This window comes from Palaemon carinicauda, chromosome 25 (genome assembly GCF_036898095.1).
Source record: "Palaemon carinicauda isolate YSFRI2023 chromosome 25, ASM3689809v2, whole genome shotgun sequence".
Lineage (NCBI taxonomy): Eukaryota > Metazoa > Arthropoda > Malacostraca > Decapoda > Palaemonidae > Palaemon > Palaemon carinicauda.
In genome coordinates this window covers 77,522,631-77,540,173 of record NC_090749.1, presented here as the reverse complement: position 1 = coordinate 77,540,173, position 17,543 = coordinate 77,522,631, and the positions used below count along the sequence as shown (strand labels likewise).

Sequence of the window (17,543 nt, the reverse complement as noted above, 5' to 3'; positions counted from 1 at the left end):
GCTCATGCTGCCTCTAAAATATGACAAATTAGGGGGTAATTTGCATTTTCTATAACTGATACAAATCTGGAGTTATTTATGTGGTGTACGATATGTTTTCCGGCCATGCGCTGCCGAGCATGCATCTGCATACGTTGATGCGAGTCACTCGGCTCTTGAGTATCTTGCAATAAAGTCTGGTCACCAGGATGCTGTTTCATTGCAAACCCAACATGGCGCAATGAGTAGGATGAGAACCAAGCCATGCCCCTGATACGTCGACCACCCCAGGCCACGCCGAGGTGTGCCTCACCTGCGATGCCAAGGGCCTTGTCACAGGCTGTGATGCAAGCGCAGATGTTAATTGCAGACCAGCAACGTGCCATCCGTTCCCTTCAGGATGCACTTCCCGGTTCCGGAGCACGTGCCAGTAAAGTTCCTGTCTCTGCTGCCCCTGAGAAGTGCGATGCGGTAATGTCCTCGGCAGCGTTCAGATCTTGGAGACGTTCGATGACGTGTTGGATCCACCTTAACAAATTCCCGCCGCAGGATGTTGTCCTGCACATTAGGCTCAACTGTGTGCAGGCGTTGCAACGTGCGCTGGACGCTCGGTATTCAGATGCCAAATGGAACGCCCTCGCCCCAGACGCGGCTCTGGACGCCATCGGGAATATTGTGTTGCGGTCGTCGAATCAGGCAGTGCAGTGTGCAGTGGTTTGAATTCTTTGCCCTCGCACAAGGGCGCGAGGAGTCAGTGAGCGACTATTTTTCGAGGTGTGCCCAGAAGGCCACTGACTGTGATTTTCAGTGTCCTAAATGCGGGGAATGCTTGATAGAATACATGCTGTTGCGGAAAATAATGGTAGGCTTTAGTGACCCTGTATTAAAAAGGCACGTTTTTCAGGCATGTGATACATTTAAAAGTGTAGATGCCCTTCAGGCACTGTGTTGCATTTTCGAAGCTGCACGCCAAGACGTTGAAAGTGTCCCAAGCGTCGCTATCGGTGAGAGGGAGTCTGCTGGTGCCTTGAGTGATGACGTCACAGGCAGTGATGACGTAGAGCCAGACGTCGCGGTGTTGCGCGGCAACTTCAATGCAAAGCGTTGCGGAAATTGTGGGGGGCGCCATCCGTTTGGTCGAGCGTCGTGTCCAGCAAAAGGTATGACGTGCCACAGGTGCCAAAAGGTAGGACACTTTCAGAAATGCTGCAGAAGTATGAAGAAAGCGCCACATGCCTCGAGTTTAGTGATTGTTGCAGACACACACCTCTCCCCCCCCCACCCTACAATCAAGGCTTGTGTTTCCCATAGGAACGGGAATTCAGTATCGACACTCGTCGTAGCAGATACAGGAGCACAGATCTGCGTTTCAGGACCCACGATTCTTTCAAGCCTGCAAATAAATCCCCTGGAGTTGCACCCGCGAACAGGTCTGAGGGACGTAGCTAATATCTGAGTGAGATGTCTCGGATCAACGGCATGCTTCATTGATATAGGTGGGTGACGCACGAAGCAGGAGGTTTACTTTGTGCCGACGGCCAAAACTTCTGTGTATCGCTGAATGCTTGTAAGGAACAGGGAATAGTACCGCCTGGCTTCCCTCACCCCTACCATCTCGTTGCATCAGCTGATGTGTTTAACGAAGAAGTCGCATGGCCTCAACTCCCCTAAGACAATGAAGCCAACCAACTTACCCATCCGGCCTGTGGAGGAGAATATACCAAGACTTGAGGAATGGTTATTACGGCATTTCTCATCGACAAACTTCAGCCCGAGAAGTTTAAATTCTGCAAGAGAGAGGTTACTTTCGCCGGTTATCACCTGGGAGTCATACAAGCCCGCAGACGAACGACTAGACGCCATTCGTAACTTCCATATGCCAGAGAAGCCCTCCATCACGGATATTAGGTCGTGGTTTGGATTCGTGAATCAATTAGCTCCCTTTTTTGCAACGACGCCCATCATGGAGCCCTTTAGGACCTCCTCAGAAAACCCACCGGAAAAAAACGTCTACTGGGATAGCCAGCTACGTGACAAACTCCGGCAGGCACAGGAGGTCATCTGTCAATTAGAAAAAGGATGGCTTGGCTTTTTACGACAAGACACGCCCTACGACGATAATGACGGATTGGAGCAAGAAAGGCATCGGTTTCGTAGTCCTTCAGCAGTATTGCGTTTTTCAGTCAGCTAACAGCCCCTTTTGTTGCAAGGGCGGCTGGCGCCTTGCTCTATGTGGTAGTCGACACCTCACCCCCTCTGAAGCTGGGTATGCCCCCGTAGAAGGAGAAGCCCTGGCAGTTACCTGGTGCTTGCGGAAGGCCAGGTTGTTCCTACTTGGGTGTCCTAATCTCACCATCATCACGGACCACCGTCCACTCGTCAAACTGCTGGGTGACAGAGCCCTCAAGGACGTCATCAACCCAAGATTATTCAACCTGAAAGAGAAGACACTCCAGTTCAAGTTCCACATGAAATACCTGCCCGGAAAAAGGAACACCGCTGCGGATTTTCTTTCAAGGTACCCGACCATGCGAGCATCCCACGAAGCTTCTGACGTGGATTTGGAGGACGACATTCAAGTGGCAGTGGCATGTGCAACCGTGGCCGCCTTGGAACCGGACATCATCGTATTGGATGAAGACTGCGTCAGGAGTGCAGCATCTAACGACCCTGCATATCAGCTCTTGCTTGCCAGGGTTGTAGCGGGCGACTGGCCCCAACAGAAATCGCAAGAACTTGCCTGCCTTCGTCCCTTCTTCAGCGTTCGGGATCGGCTAGCCATCAACCAGGATCTGGTGACATACTCAGTGGACCAAGGATGTGTTCGTTTGGTCATCCCCGAGGATTTACGCCGCCAGGTAGCCGCTAACCTACACACAGGACACCAAGGCCTCGACTCTATGCTTAGAAGAGACAGGCAGTCGGTCTATTGGCCGGGAATAGAAGGGGACCTTCAGCATCGCCGTGCCCAATGCACTTCATGCGATGAACACTCCCCCTCACTGACTCCTGAAGAAATGATGCACACGCCCCCTGCGAAATACCCTTTCCAGCAAGTCGTCGCAGATATGTTCCAGATAGAAGGCAGTGTGAACATGGTATATGCAGATAGACTAACAGGTTGGTTAGAAGTAGCTCATTTCCCCAATGGTGCCACGTCTAACAAAATCAGCAATCACCTTCGATCATATTTCTCGCGTTGGGGAGCCCCGGAACAAATATCAACTGACGGAGGTACGAACTTGGCCAGAGAGGAGATGGAGGCCTTCTTCAGGAGATGGGGAGTCAAGGTCCGGTTGTCGTCGGCCCAGTATCCCCAGTCTAACGGCAGGGCAGAAGCAGCTGTCAAATCGGCAAAAAGGCTACTCCGAGAAAACACTTTAAAGGGTGGAGCCCTTGAGTTGGACAAAACGGCCCTGGCAATACTTCAGTATCTCAACACGCCTCTCAGAGAGATTAACAAGTCGCCGTCTCAGCTTGCAACGAGTCGCCAGCTGCGCGATGGGGTACCGACAGCCAGGAGACACCTGTTAGTAGATAGACATTGGAGGCAGACGATACGTCGAAGGGAGTTACAAGTGGCAAGGTTGCAGGAGTTGATGCGCATCCCTGGCACTACCAGATGACTGCCGCCCATCGAAGTAGGTACCCATGTACGTATACAAAACCAAGCTGTGGGATAGAACGGGCATAGTGACGGAAACAAAGCCCCATCGTCAGTACACCGTCAAGCTCAACGGGAGCGGCAGGCTATCAAAAATGAATAGACGGCACCTGAGAGTCATTGCTCCGCCCTCTGGCACGCCCGTGTCTCAGCACTGGACCTCCGCAAGCCATACCCCGACAGAACAGGTAATACACCCCATACAGGAGCCCAACGTCGTTAGTAGGTCGAGAAGGGCCGCCGGTAAACCCAAGTGGCTCAAAGACTGCAGAATGATGTTATTATCTGTTATATGTAATTGCATCAGGAACTGATATTTCTTTTCAGAGAATTTATGTATTTATTTTGTTTTCATGTATGTATCGAAAAGTCAGCTTTATTTTTTTTTTGTATGTATCGAAAAGTCAGCTTTAATTTTCTTTTCTTTTCTCATATCTCATTGATTTAGAGACATTTCCCCCTTTCATTTTTGCCATATATAAGTATGTTCTTGAGGGGGGGATGTACGATATGTTCCGGTATTTTCCCCCTTTCATTTTTGCCATGTATAAGTATATTCTTGAGGGGGGGATGTATGATATGTTTTCCGGCCATGCGCTGCCGAGCATGCATCTGCATACACTGTTGCGAGTCAGTCGGCTCTTGAGTATCTTGCAATAAAGTCTGGTCACCAGGACGCTGTCTCATTGCAAACCCAACATGTGGGAATTCTTTCAGCGACAGCTGGAGGTAGCCATTAGACTTTAATTGCAAGGTGGCAACCCTGCCTAACCGCTTAGCGGGTAGGCTGGGGGTTACTCAGCCGCCTCTATATATACTTTCAAAGTGGTGAAAGACGTCACTTTTTATTGCAGGCAGGACTTCTGGGGGACAGGTGATGGCGCGCCAATTTACATATCTCCAGGTTTATATTAGTTATGGAAAAATACAAATTATCTCCGAATTTGTCATTTGTTCCTGTACTAACAAACCTTCCGTTATTTATGTGGATGACTCACTCTTAGGTGGGTGGAAATCCTAGATCTGGTATGGACAATGACCCAGTTTTACTTAGTACAGTATATGACTGTGGTCTAGGGAAAACTTTGACACCTCACTGAAATATACAAAGTGAGTATACTCGTGGCCTGTGCAATATAGTTAAATAGAGGTTATTTGTATGAATGTCTGTGAGTTTATATGGTATAGGAAAAACAACAAGACGCATCCCATTGCTTCATCGTAGAAAGTAATGGGGACATAGAAACTATAACAATTTTATAACCTATACTAGGCTACACAAGGGAAGTGATAATTACCTGCAGAGGTTGAAGCCAGCTTGCAGGACCCATGGTGCTGTACTCCAAGGGAGGGGAAGATGAAGAAAAAAAAAGCCAGACGTTCTTCTCATTCATCCCAGTCTTAACCCGGGTAACCAATGCCCTCGACCAACTGCTACTTGTCCATCACGTAGCTTGAGGTATCTTAAACCACTTGTTGAGCAGCCACCACAGGACCAATATTAAATGTATTGAGTCTCCTGTGGGTCACGTCTTTGACGTAATGGGCTGTGAATATGGTTTGTCTTTTCCACACGCCCACTTGGAGAACCTGCAACACGGAGAAGTTGCGTTTAAACGCCAGGGAAATACTGATTCCCCTTACATCGTGGGCTCTAGGTCGACAAGCCTGAGGAAGATCCAGGGCCAAGGCTCTTTTGATCACTTGGCAAATACAGGAAAAAACTGTATTTTTGGTGATCCTCCTCTTTACTCTCCCTGAGCTAACAAACAGAGATGTTAGTCTGGGCCGTGTTGCTGCAGTGTGTTTAAGATAGTATCTCAAACTCCTCACTGGGCAAAGTAACAACTGGTCTTGGTCGTTGGTTACAGAATGAAGACTCACAATCTGAAAGGGCCCGAATCTATGGTCCAGCACCCCCAAATTTTGAGCCTTAGCAATAAACTCAGGGACGAAGCTGAGCGTCACTTCTCCCCATCCCTTGAATGGGCGATGTCATACGAGAGGGCATGAAGTTCACTGACTCTCTTTGCCGAGGCTAAAGCGAGGAGGAACACCGTCTTCCAAGTTCGTAGGGAGGTCCTTTCAAGGATCTTAAGATGCGAACCATGTTCCAAGGAGGTGGCCTGATCTCTGACTGGGGACAAGTTATCTCATAACTCTGTATGAGTAAAGAAAGCTCCAACAAGGAGGAAATGTCGACTCCTTTCAGCTTGAAGGCATCTTGCCGTAGAACCTGAGGGTCCGCGACTGGAGAACAGTACAGTGGAAGCTTGCTGTTCAGAGATGTTGCGAACAGGTTTACAGTCGGGGAATCCCACAAAGTCAGGACTTTGTTGGCTATTTGATGATTCAAAGACTATTCAGAGCCTACTATCTGAGTCGCTCTGCTCAGATTGTCTGTGAGCACATTCCTCTTGCTGGAAATGAATCAAGCTGACAGAGCCACCAAATGTTCTTTTGACCATCTGAGGATCTTTACTGCAAGATGGCATAGAGGCTGCGAAAAAATACCGCCCTGTTTATTTATGTAAGCTCCAACGAGGAGGAAATGTCGACTCCTTTCAGCTTGAAGGCATCTTGCCGTAGAACCTGAGGGTCCGCGACTGGAGAACAGTACAGTGGAAGCTTGCTGTTCAGAGATGTTGCGAACAGGTCTACAGTCGGGGAATCCCACAAAGTCAGGACTTTGTTGGCTATTTGATGATTCAAAGACTATTCAGAGCCTACTATCTGAGTCGCTCTGCTCAGATTGTCTGTGAGCACATTCCTCTTGCTGGAAATGAATCAAGCTGACAGAGCCACCAAATGTTCTTTTGACCATCTGAGGATCTTTACTGCAAGATAGCATAGAGGCTGCGAAAAAATACCGCCCTGTTTATTTATGTAAGCCACTACTGTGGTGTTGTCGCTCATCAACACCACAGAGTGACCTGCCTGCAACTGTTGGAACTTATAGCGAGCCAGGTAGGCTGCTCTCATCTCTAGAAGATTTATGTGCTGGTACCTTCCTGACTCTGACCAAAATCCAGAGATCGGATGGTGCAGCAGATGAGCCCCCACCCTTCTTTTGACACATCTATAAAGAGCATCAAATCCAGAGGAGAAACGAGAAGATTCTGGCCTTGCCAAAGGTTTTCGTCTATTATCCACCAACTCAAATCCGTCACCTGATTCTGAGTTATGGGAACTCGGGTGTCTGGTGGGTCGGAGTGTTCGTTTCACACGGACTTCAGCTGCCACTGCAGGGATCTTATCCTGAGGTGGGCGTTTGGAATAAGACAGATAAGAGAGGTCAAATGGCCTAACAGACTCAACCAACGAGAGGCTGGAAGAACTTTTTTCCTGAGGAAGGGTGCGATCACTTCCTTCAGTGTGTGTACTCTTTTTGTCTTATACCCCCAGATCCTGACAAAACTCAAGAAGCAAATTTCGGTAGCAAGGAACGGTTGTCTCCGAGTCTGCTAGGATCAGCTAGTCGAACAGATATCTGAGAAGACAGATGCCGTTCCTATGAGCCCAAGATGACACTAGGGCAAACACTCTAGTAAAAACCTGAGGGGATGTCAGGGGACCAAAGCATAGAACCTTGAACAGGTATGTCTTTCCCTCATAAATGAATCTTAGATACTTCCTTGAAGACGGATGTATTGGGATCTGGAAGTATGCATCCTTCAGATCTAGTGTGCACATGAAGTCCCTTGGATGTAGCGCTTGGATGACCGTGTCTGCTGTCTCCATTCTGAACTGAGTCTGTTGGATGAACTTGTTCAGAGGGGAGAGATCGATGACTGGTCTCCATCCTCCAGAAAGATACGATTGTAAAAGCCTGGAGACCTGTCCACTACCTCTTGGAGAGCACTCCTCTGCAGCATGGTTTGGACTTCGGCACTGAGGGCATCTCCTTTGCGGATCCCTTTGCATAGAAGCCTAGATGCACTGGATCCCGAGTCAGAGGAGGGAGAGATTGAATGAACGGAACGCAATACCCTAGGGCGATTACATCGACCGTCTAGGGATCTGCCCCATGAGGCTGCCACCTCTGCCAACGGCACTGTAGGCATCCTCCCACAAGTGGTAGGTGATGAGGAATGTCATTCCTACTGGGCTGGACTACCTCGGCCACCTCCCTTTCCTCCCTTCTTTCCTCTGAAGGAGTTGGACCCTTTTTGTCCCTTAGACTGAAAGGGCCGCTTAGACAACTTTGAAGGTCCCGAGGACCTGGAAGTTGACTGGCGAGTAGAGGAAGGTGGACGATTTCCTCCATCGCTCAGCAGTCCTCTCTATCTCCCCCCAGAACAAAGAGAGAAGAACCCTCGAGAGTGGAATTCCTCAACCGAGAGACCTCCATTTTCGGCACCTGCTTGTGGAACCGACCTATGACAGTATCCCTTCTCTTGAGTATAGCGTTTACCCACAGGTTGACAACGTGGTGTGACAGAAACTCAAGAGACCGGGTACCTGACAACAGGAAGGACACCAACATCTTCTTGGCCGACGCCTTCGACAGATTGTGGAAGCGAACCATGAAACCTAAGGATCCCAACCATAGATCCAGCCACAGACCAGCATGCATGGCATACTTCACGCCTCTCTCTATTTTTAGGAGCTCAACTGCCGATAGTGAGGCCTTCAGAGAGGAGAGGGTTTGTGTGGGAACTCCCTTCATTAGGGATTCTACTGAAGGGTCACGGGTCATGGTGGAATGTGGTTCCTTCGATCTGGTAATACTTACTTTCTGATACAAAAGGAAGTGGAAGAGACTGAGAGGAGGAACCTGCCCTTCAGGAACTAGAAGTTCCAGCTATCTGAGAGATAGCTTTCCTTTTGGCAGCTGTCAGACCTTTGGACCAGGGCAAAGCCGTACTGGACCAGGAAGGCTTCTGGGTCTCGAATATTTCGTCGAGAACCATATCCTTTCCTTCCTGGATGGTGGAACTAGGAGTGGACAGCCTGCTGACGGCCCTCATACAGGCGAGGATTTGCCAAAAGGTATATTCCGATTTACGTCTCTCCTGTTTGGAATTATAGTTCGGACTGGCCGCCTTTGGAAGATTCTCATCCTCCGAGCCTGGGGTAGGTCAGGGTCGTCAACTGAAACCGTGGATGGGCCTGCCACTGGGGACCGCGTCTGTCCCTCAGCCTCCTTAGCTTCCCGTGCAATGGCGTTCTTCGGTTTCGTCTTAGTGTCCTTTGATTCCCTACGCCCGTGGCGTTCCTCTATGATCTTAGGAGGGGGAACCTGCGAGGTCTTCAAGGACTTACGCGAAGCTTGGCAGTAGGAGCTGGAAGCTCCTCCTCTGGAAAAGGAACAGAAACCGGACGCTGATCCAGAGCCACTACCTCAATGTCTTGAGGGTTGAAGGGATGGATCGCAATCTCCCTGGGCAAGCCTATGTCCCTACTTGTTCTAGGATGGAGGATGGTAGCGGGAGGGGTGTTACACCTCTCATCCTTCTCTTCTGCTTCTTAGTGATGACCTCCTTTACCTTTACTGGCGTGAAAGGCAAGTTCCCCATATAAGAGTCAGAAGTGGCTTGGCCTTCAGCACGCAATCGGGGTGGAGGTGATTTGCGAGCTTGATATGCCGTTGATCTCCTTCTGGGGTCTCGACTCCCAACTGACACGCTCGACGGGGGTTTCAGGGCAATTCTAGGGGTAACGCTAACTAGAACAGTCTGGGATTGTGGCGGTAGAGGTGCCAACTTCAGAGCCTTCATGATATTGGACATGAAGGCCGATGCCCATGGAGGAAGCTCTGAATCCCTAGGTACACCCTGGAGGTTCCTAGAAGAGTGTATTTTGGGTGTAACCCCTGAAGGATTGCCAGTCAAAGGAGGAGATAGCTTCTGAGGCAGAGGAACACATTCCTTTAGACGCGGAGGAAGGTCCGGGCTAATAGGCACATTTGCGAACTTATTAAGAAGCTCCTTGAACCCTTCTAGGAAAGGTGTCGGTCTTCCGCTGGAAGTGGAAGATGCAGAAGGGCGACAGAAATGTGTTGGATCCGCACTAGCTCGCGATTCCGACACATCAACTCGCGAATTATTGTGAAATTCGCCGATTTGCTCGTGAAATCGCGAGATTCACGCAAAAAATCGCAAACTTCACACTTCAACATGCATTTCACAAGCAGAAGTGCTCGCAACAGGAGCACTAGGAGCCATAGAGGAAGAGGAAGGCTTAGCGCCTTCCTGCTGCCCCAGAGGAGCACCTACATCTGACGAAGTTGGCAGAGGAGAACTCTGAGTAGGAACTACTCTAGAAGGAGAACGCGCCACAACGAGACGCGTCTCCAAACGTCGCGTAGGTGAGCACTTAGCTAAAACTCCCCAGGCTGTGAAAGGCACTGAGGGTTTAGCTGGATGCCTGTCTGAGGAGTGGTCCAGCTCACTATCAGGTTTGGTCTGAGGTTGTTTGGAAGGTTTGGTAGAGGGGCTAAGTGCTGATGGAGTGCGCGTACAATTACCCCTACCTGTTGACAAGGAACTTCCACTCCTTGAACGCAAATGCCCGATTTGTGATAGTGATGTTCGTGAACGCGAGCATCTAGCTCTCATTCGACAACGGCGAACATGAGCGTTGGCCTCGCGAACGAGAACGTTGTTCTCTTGAATGATACCCTCACGAGCGGGAACGCCACCCTCATGATTGTGAGCATCGTCCTCGAGAGTGCGAGTACCGTCCTCATGATCTAGATCGTGACGATCTAGAACGTGAGCCTCTGGACCTAGGTCTAGACCTTGCTCGTGATCATGTTCTTCACGATCGCGACACTCATCCTCATGAAGAGGAACATCTCCAAAGAGAGTGTTCAGACCTACGGTCTCATGAGCACGAAGCTCTAGAGCATGAGCATCTTCCAGGCAAAGAACACTCTGAAAGTGATGACCTACAATCATTACAATCTTCCGATCATCGCGAACAGCGATCCAGGGAAGAAGTTCCAGAATGACGAGGCGTTGGCGATGATCGTCCCTTAGCCTTGCTGGTGGAAGGAGCGCTAATCCCCGGAAGATCGTCACCCGCAACCAGAGGGTTCCTGTGGGAAGAAACAGAGGGTTGAGGGTCAAGGGACAACAAGGTCCCAGGATGGAAAGAGGATTCGTCATCAGCATGGGGTCGTTGGCGAGGCGAACACTAACAATCACCTTGTCCATGCGTGGAAGGACCAGGGGAAGGCGGTAGATGGACCTTGCACAGTTCCAGAACATGAGATGTCGACGGGTTCTGAGAAGGATCCCTCGTGGCACCACGCTAAAGAAGGCACAGCAGCTCCTCATATGAAGGGGGTCCTAAAATCCTTAAGAACAACCACATCAGAAACAGATCTGAAAGGGAGAAAGGCTCGCCAGTGGCTGGAGAAGAAGTTGCTCCTCTTGGGGAAGCAACCCTCCCACCCGTACCCTGGGGTTGCCAAGGAGATAAGCGATCTGTGCTCCTTCTTGCACGTCCCTCGTGAGAGCGCGCGCAAAAAGGAGCTTTTGAGAGAGATTTGGGGTGCGAGAAGAACACACACCGCTCGCCCCTGAGGGAGAACGATCGAGCTTAGTCTTCTTCCTACACCGCCCAAACTTCTCCCACTGGGAGACAGACCACTCCCTACACTTTGCGCAGGGCGAACCCTGCTCGCAACGATGCCCTCGGCATGTAGGACACTAATAGTGCGGGTCGGTCCCGCCTGCGGCACCCTCTCACTCTGGACACGTTCGCATGGTGAATGCGATCGCAAAAGAACATGCACACCTGGAAAGAGAAAGCAAAAATGAAAAAGTCCAATGAGTGTCAGGAGAGCGAACACGTCTGATCTCTACTGAGCCAAAAGAAAAAGTGACATCTCACCGCAGTGAAAGTATATAGAGAGGCGGCTGGGTAAACCCCAGCCTACCCGCTAAGCAGTTAGGCAGGGTTGCCAACTCGCAATTAAAGTCTAATGGCTACCTCCAGCTGCCGCTGAAATAATATCCACATAAATAACGGAAGGTTTATAAGTATGGGAACAATTGTGGATATTGATTCTTTCTTTCCCTCATTTCTGAATAAATTGAAAACTGCAGGGATATGTCTGGGTGCATTTAGTTTGAATACTAATTTTCACGCTTTATATTTATTCATCTTTCCCATTCTTTGCATGATTTATTCTAGCTTCTCTCCTTTCGTTTTCCATTCCAACCTTTATCGCTCACCCTTTAATACTTGTGACGTCAAATAGGTGAAACTTCCATGGCGCTGCCTTTGATACACTTATGAAATATTTTATGGCTCCTATTTGTTTTCTTAAACATCATATTCTAGGATGAATTATTCACTTATCTTGAATGTAAATTGTACATTAGAACTTAATGCATATCTATTTTATTTACATCCCTCTTCTTAACTCCAATTCTGTGTCAGTCAGGTATTTTAGGGTCCTCTTCCTATCTTTCATTTTTATACAATTATTGTATATACATGATAGATGGGTTTTATATGCAGGTATATTCCCTTAGAGCTGTAGGATTACTTCTTGTTTTCTTTATAGTCACCATTCAGAACCTCTGCTTCAACAGAAAAATTAATCCCAATTTTTGGATTCGATATGGCACATCAAGTTTCCATAGACCTAGACGTTCTATACATCTCTGCTTTCACCTGTATGTATTACACCAGCCATTTGTTGAGTTGTCTCATTTGTTCCTATGCAAAATACAAACCATCGTCCTTTAGGTAAGTAATATGTTTTCACCGTAAGCTGGATGGCTGTTGAATCGTTTTGACAAACAGTTAAACGACACGTGGGAGCAAGGGCGAGGAGTCCCACCCCTTTACCTGTCAAAGCCTCTTCACTTATGTTCTTGGCTGCATCGTTTACAGGCATACCTATGCACCCTTAATGAAACTTTTAATTTTCTTTTTCTTGGCACTTTATTGTTACAATATGAGGATGAACTTTAAATCCGTTTTATTTCTGTTGAACCCGCTGTTGCTAGGGGCATGATTGTTCACAATCATCTCCATGTGCCAAGTGTAGATTGCGGCCTCCTTTGCTGTGCCAGGCATATGTTTTAAGGTGAAGGAAAGAACTTTGCTTCTTCCTTCCACGCATTGGGTGTCTGCTATCGCCACTCCTGTGCTTAGACCCCTAGCTTGATCCTCGGGTTGTATGTGTCAGGAGCAAGGAGCCCTCGGATTTACGTTGCCGAGCTTTCAGGTTCTGATAGCATATGGGGTTCCTCCAATGTTTGTCACACCCCATCAAATGTTGGAAGCTCATCTCCATTTGGGCTACCACTGATGATGAGTGTGACCTAAGGAAGGTTTTGGTCTCCTCAAGTCTTTCAGTTAGTCTCCCCAGTCCTAGTGCCTCGTCTGGTGAAGGGCATGTTCAGTGTCTCCCCGGGGGCTCTTGGCCGAAAGGACGTGTTGTTCCGGTGGTGAGGAGAGAGTTTCCTATGCATCTCCCATGACGCAGTTACCCCTGCTCTCCTTCCCCTGTGCTTCACCCTGACCCTTGTGCCTGTCGATCTGTGGCTTCTGCTCCCCATAAGATTAACTATCCATCACCTCCCCTCAGCTTGAGTATTGTTTTTTGCAGGAAGGGGATAGACCTCTCCTCACATGAGTTGCCTATGCTCAGGAGTAGTTTCTAAAAATCTTGTTCTCAGTACCTCGTCCAAGAATTTAAGAAGGCCTTAGTTAAGGTTCTGACTCTGAAGATTGTTTCTGCTGCCTTATGATTGACAAAGAGGTTAGACAAGTGATATGGTCTCTCTACTTCAATGTCCCACTCTGTCGGGGCATGACCTCAGGTCCAAGCCCTTCTCCATCGCCTCTGTGTGAAGCATTGGGTGTAACCGAGAAGGCTCTGCGGTGCTATCTGAAGGAGAACAGACACCTCAGATTTGAGTGTCAGCGACTTTTCTTTAGCATAGGCAGAAACAAGAAAGAGTTGTCTCAAACATGATCTCGTTTGGACTTCGGGATTGATCCATATTGTGTACGCATCAACTGGTGAGAGAGTCTTGGTACTAGCTGGGACTAGAACTTCTGAAGTTAAGAGCAAGGCCCTACTTGCTTTCAAGAGGAATCTTGCAGTCGGCCAGGTTTTGAAGGTTGGGTGTGTATGCACCAGACTACCTTCACTGCCTTTATTTTACAGGAGTACTCACATGTTCCTTGATGACTTTGTGCTTGGTTTTATGGTGGCTGCTCAAGTAGGGGTGTAGCAAGCCCAGATCCCATATGGCATACGGGACAGGAAGCATCTTGTCTACAGGAACGTAGAGATGTAAGTCTGGATGATTGGCTTTCCACCTTCATTCTTTCTGCCACTATTTTAGGGATGAAATGGTCGAATCATTACTCACTGGATTTGATTTGATGCTGATAAACTACTCTTTAGAGAGCAGACGCATCCGATCTCTACTGAGCCAAAAGAAAAAGTGATGTCTCACCACAGTGAGAGTACATAGAGATGCGGCTGGGTAATCCCCAGCCTATCCGCTAAGCGGTTAGGCAGGGTTGCAACCTCACATTCAAAGTCTAATGGCTACCTCTAGCTGCCGCTGAAAGAATATGCACATAAATAACGGAAGGTTTGTAAGTATGGGAACAATTATGGATACTGATTCTTTCTTTTCCTCATTTCTGAATAAATTGAAAACTGCAGGGATATGCCTGGGTGCATTTAGTTTGAATACTCATTTTCACGCTTTATATTTATTCATCTTTCCCATTCTTTGCATGATTTATTTTAGCTTCTCTCCTTTCGTTTTCCATCCCACCCTTTATCACTTACCCTTTAATGCTTGTGACCTCACATAGATGAAACTTCCATGGCGCTGTCTTTGATACACGTATGAAATATTCTATGGCTCCTATTTATTTTCTTAAGCATCATATTCTAGGATGAATTATTCACTAATCTTGAATGTAAATTTTACATTAGAACCTACTGCATATCTATTTTATTTACATCCCTCTTCTTAACTCCAATTCTGTGTCAGTCAGGTATTTTAGGGTCCTCTTCCTATCTTCCATTTTATACAATTATTGTATATACATGATAGATGAGTTTCATATGTAGGTATATTCCCTTGGAGCTCCAATATTACTCCTTGTATTCTTTATAGTCACCATTCAAAACATCTGCTTCAACAGAAAAATTAATCCCAATTTTTGGATCCAATATGGCACATCAAGTTTCCGTAGACCTAGACGTCCTACACATCTCTGCCTTCACCTGTCTGAATCACACCAGCCAGATGTTGAGTTGCCTCATTTGTTCCTACGCAAAATACAAACCATCGTCCTTTAGGTAAGTAATATGTTTTCACCGTAAGCTGGATAGCTGTTGAATCGTTTTAACACAGTTAAACGACAGGTGGGAGCAAGGGCGAGGAGTCCCACCCCTTTACCTGTCAAAGCCTCTTCACTTATGTTCTCAGCTGCATCGTGTACAGGCATACCTATGCACCCTTAATGAAACTTTTAATTTTTTTTTTCTTGGCAGTTTATTGTTACAATATGAAGCAACACTATGGATTGTGGGAGGATGAACTTTAAATCCATTTTATTTCTGTTGAACCAGCTGTTGATCCACATTTCTCTGTGCTCTTGCTAGGGGCATGGTTGTTCACAATCATCTCCATGTGCCAAGTGTAGATTGCGGCCTCCTTTGCTGTGCCAGGTGTATGCTTTGATGTGAAGGCAAGAACTTTGCTTCTTCCTTCCACGCATTGGGTGTCTGCTATCGCCACTCCTGTGCTTAGACCCCTGGCTTGATCCTTGGGTTGTATGTGTCAGGAGCAAGGAGCCCTCGGATTTATGTTGGCGAGCTTTCAGGTTCTGGTGGCGTATGGCATTCCCCCAATGTTCGTCACACCCCATCAGAGGTTGGAAACTCTTCTCCATTTGTGCTACCACTGATGACGAGTGTGACCTAAGGAAAGTTTTGGTCTCCTTAGGTCTTTCAGTTAATCTCCCCAGTCCTAGTGCCTCCTTTGGTGAAGGGCATGTTCAGTGTCTCCAGTGATGTCTGCAGTGGTTCCCCCTCCCTGGAGGCTCTTGGCCGAAAGGACGTGTTGCTTCGGTGGTGAGGGGGAAGCTCCCCGTGCATCTCCTATGACCCATTTACCCCTGCTCTCCTTCCCTTGTGTTTCATCCTCAGCCTTGTGCCTGTGGGTCTTGGGTTCCTGCTCCCTGCAAGATTAACTATCCTTCCCCTCCCCTCGGACTTGAGCATTGTTTTTTGCAGGAAGGGGATAGTTCTCTCTGCATATGAGTTGCCTATGTTCAGGAGTAGCTTCTAGCAATCTTGTTGTTCGCAGTACCTGGTCCAAGAATTTATGAAGGCCTCAGTCAAGGTTCTGACTCTGAAGACTGTCTCTGCTGCCTTATAATTGACAAAGAGGTTAGGGAAGTGATATGGTCTCTCTACTTTAGTCTCCCACTCTGCTGGGGGATGACCTCAGGTTCAAGCCCTACTCCATCCCCTCTCTGTGTGAAGCATCGGTTGTTACCGAGAGGGGGTGCTTTTGTGCCCTGTAAAGGGTTTGCAGTGCTATCTGAAGAAGATACGACACCTCAGATCCAAGTGTCGGTGACTCTTCCGTAGCACAGGCAGAAACAAGAAAGAGGTGTCTCTAACATGATCTCGTTTGGACTTTGGGATTGGTCCATAATGCGTACGCCTCAACTGCTGGGAGAGTCTAGGTATTAGTTAGGACCAGAACTTCTGATGTTAAGAGAGGCCTCACTTGCTTTTAAGAGGAATTTTGCTGTCGGCCAGGTGTTGAAGGTTGGGTGTGTATGCACCAGACTATCTGCACTGCCTTTATTCTACCGGAGTACCAACAAGTCCCTTGATATCTTTGGCTTGGTCTTGTGGTGGCTTCTCAAGTAGTGGTGTAGCAAGCCCAGATCCCACATGGCATACGGGAAGGTAAGCATCTTGTCTACAGTAACATATAGATGTAAGTCTGGAATGAAATTCTTTCTTTCACTCTTTTAGGGATGAAATGGTCGAAGCATTACTCGCTGGGTCTGATTTGATGCTGGTAAACTACTCCTTTGAGCTTCATTCTTTAGAGACTCGAGAAGTTCTCCAACCCATTGGTCATCATATGCCAGGTTCATTATTCCCAACTGCTATCTCCTCCTCCGACCACGTACCTATCTTCTTGGACAAGCAAGGTCCTGCCAGAATATTCATCCTAATGATAGGCAGATACAAGAATGCTGGAATCATCTCCTTCACTCCCGTAAAGGGCCATGTAGATTGACATTTCTAGGGAAGGAAAGAACCTACAAGTTTAGTTCTAGGGGGACTTCTGAGCCACCAACCATTGATTCTCTCTACCCAAAGGACAATGGTTTGTATTTTGCATAAGAACAAATAACAAATCTTTAAGGTAATTTGTATTTTTCATTGCTATACAAACCGGAATCCTTAAGGTTATACTTTTCTCCTCAACCACCTCTATCAGTCTTGGGCCAAAATCTCATTAGTGAAGACACTTTAACAGGTAAAGAGGTGGGGCTCCTTTTCCTCGCTCTCAGCTGTTGCTTAACGTCTTGTTCAAACAATTCAATGGCCATCACGCTCGCGCTGAAACATTTTCACTACCCATTCTATTCTCAACTATGGTACCGAGAGGAGCGATATTCTCCCTCCCATTTACTTTAATATTGCCTCAATACCATGAGGTGGATCGAGGGTCGTTAGCTCATATGTCCCATTCTAGGAGACCACCTACATCCTTGTGCATTCTTTGGCCTCAAGAACGCCTTAAACCTATGGAATGGCCGTAGAAAGGTTCCCATTTAACGTCTTCACTGAGAAATAAGATCATAAGTCACTGGGATGTGGGTCTAACGATGACTTAACAACCGGTGATCTTGTCCTCTGGAACTTCAAAGG

The 17,543-nt window shown here is 47.8% G+C and overlaps 1 pseudogene; it reads left to right on the top strand.

The window, feature by feature from the left end:
* The first annotated feature begins 243 nt into the window (after positions 1-243).
* On the top strand, positions 244-1,435 carry LOC137619079 (uncharacterized; annotated as a pseudogene).
* Positions 1,436-17,543: the final 16,108 nt, after the last annotated feature.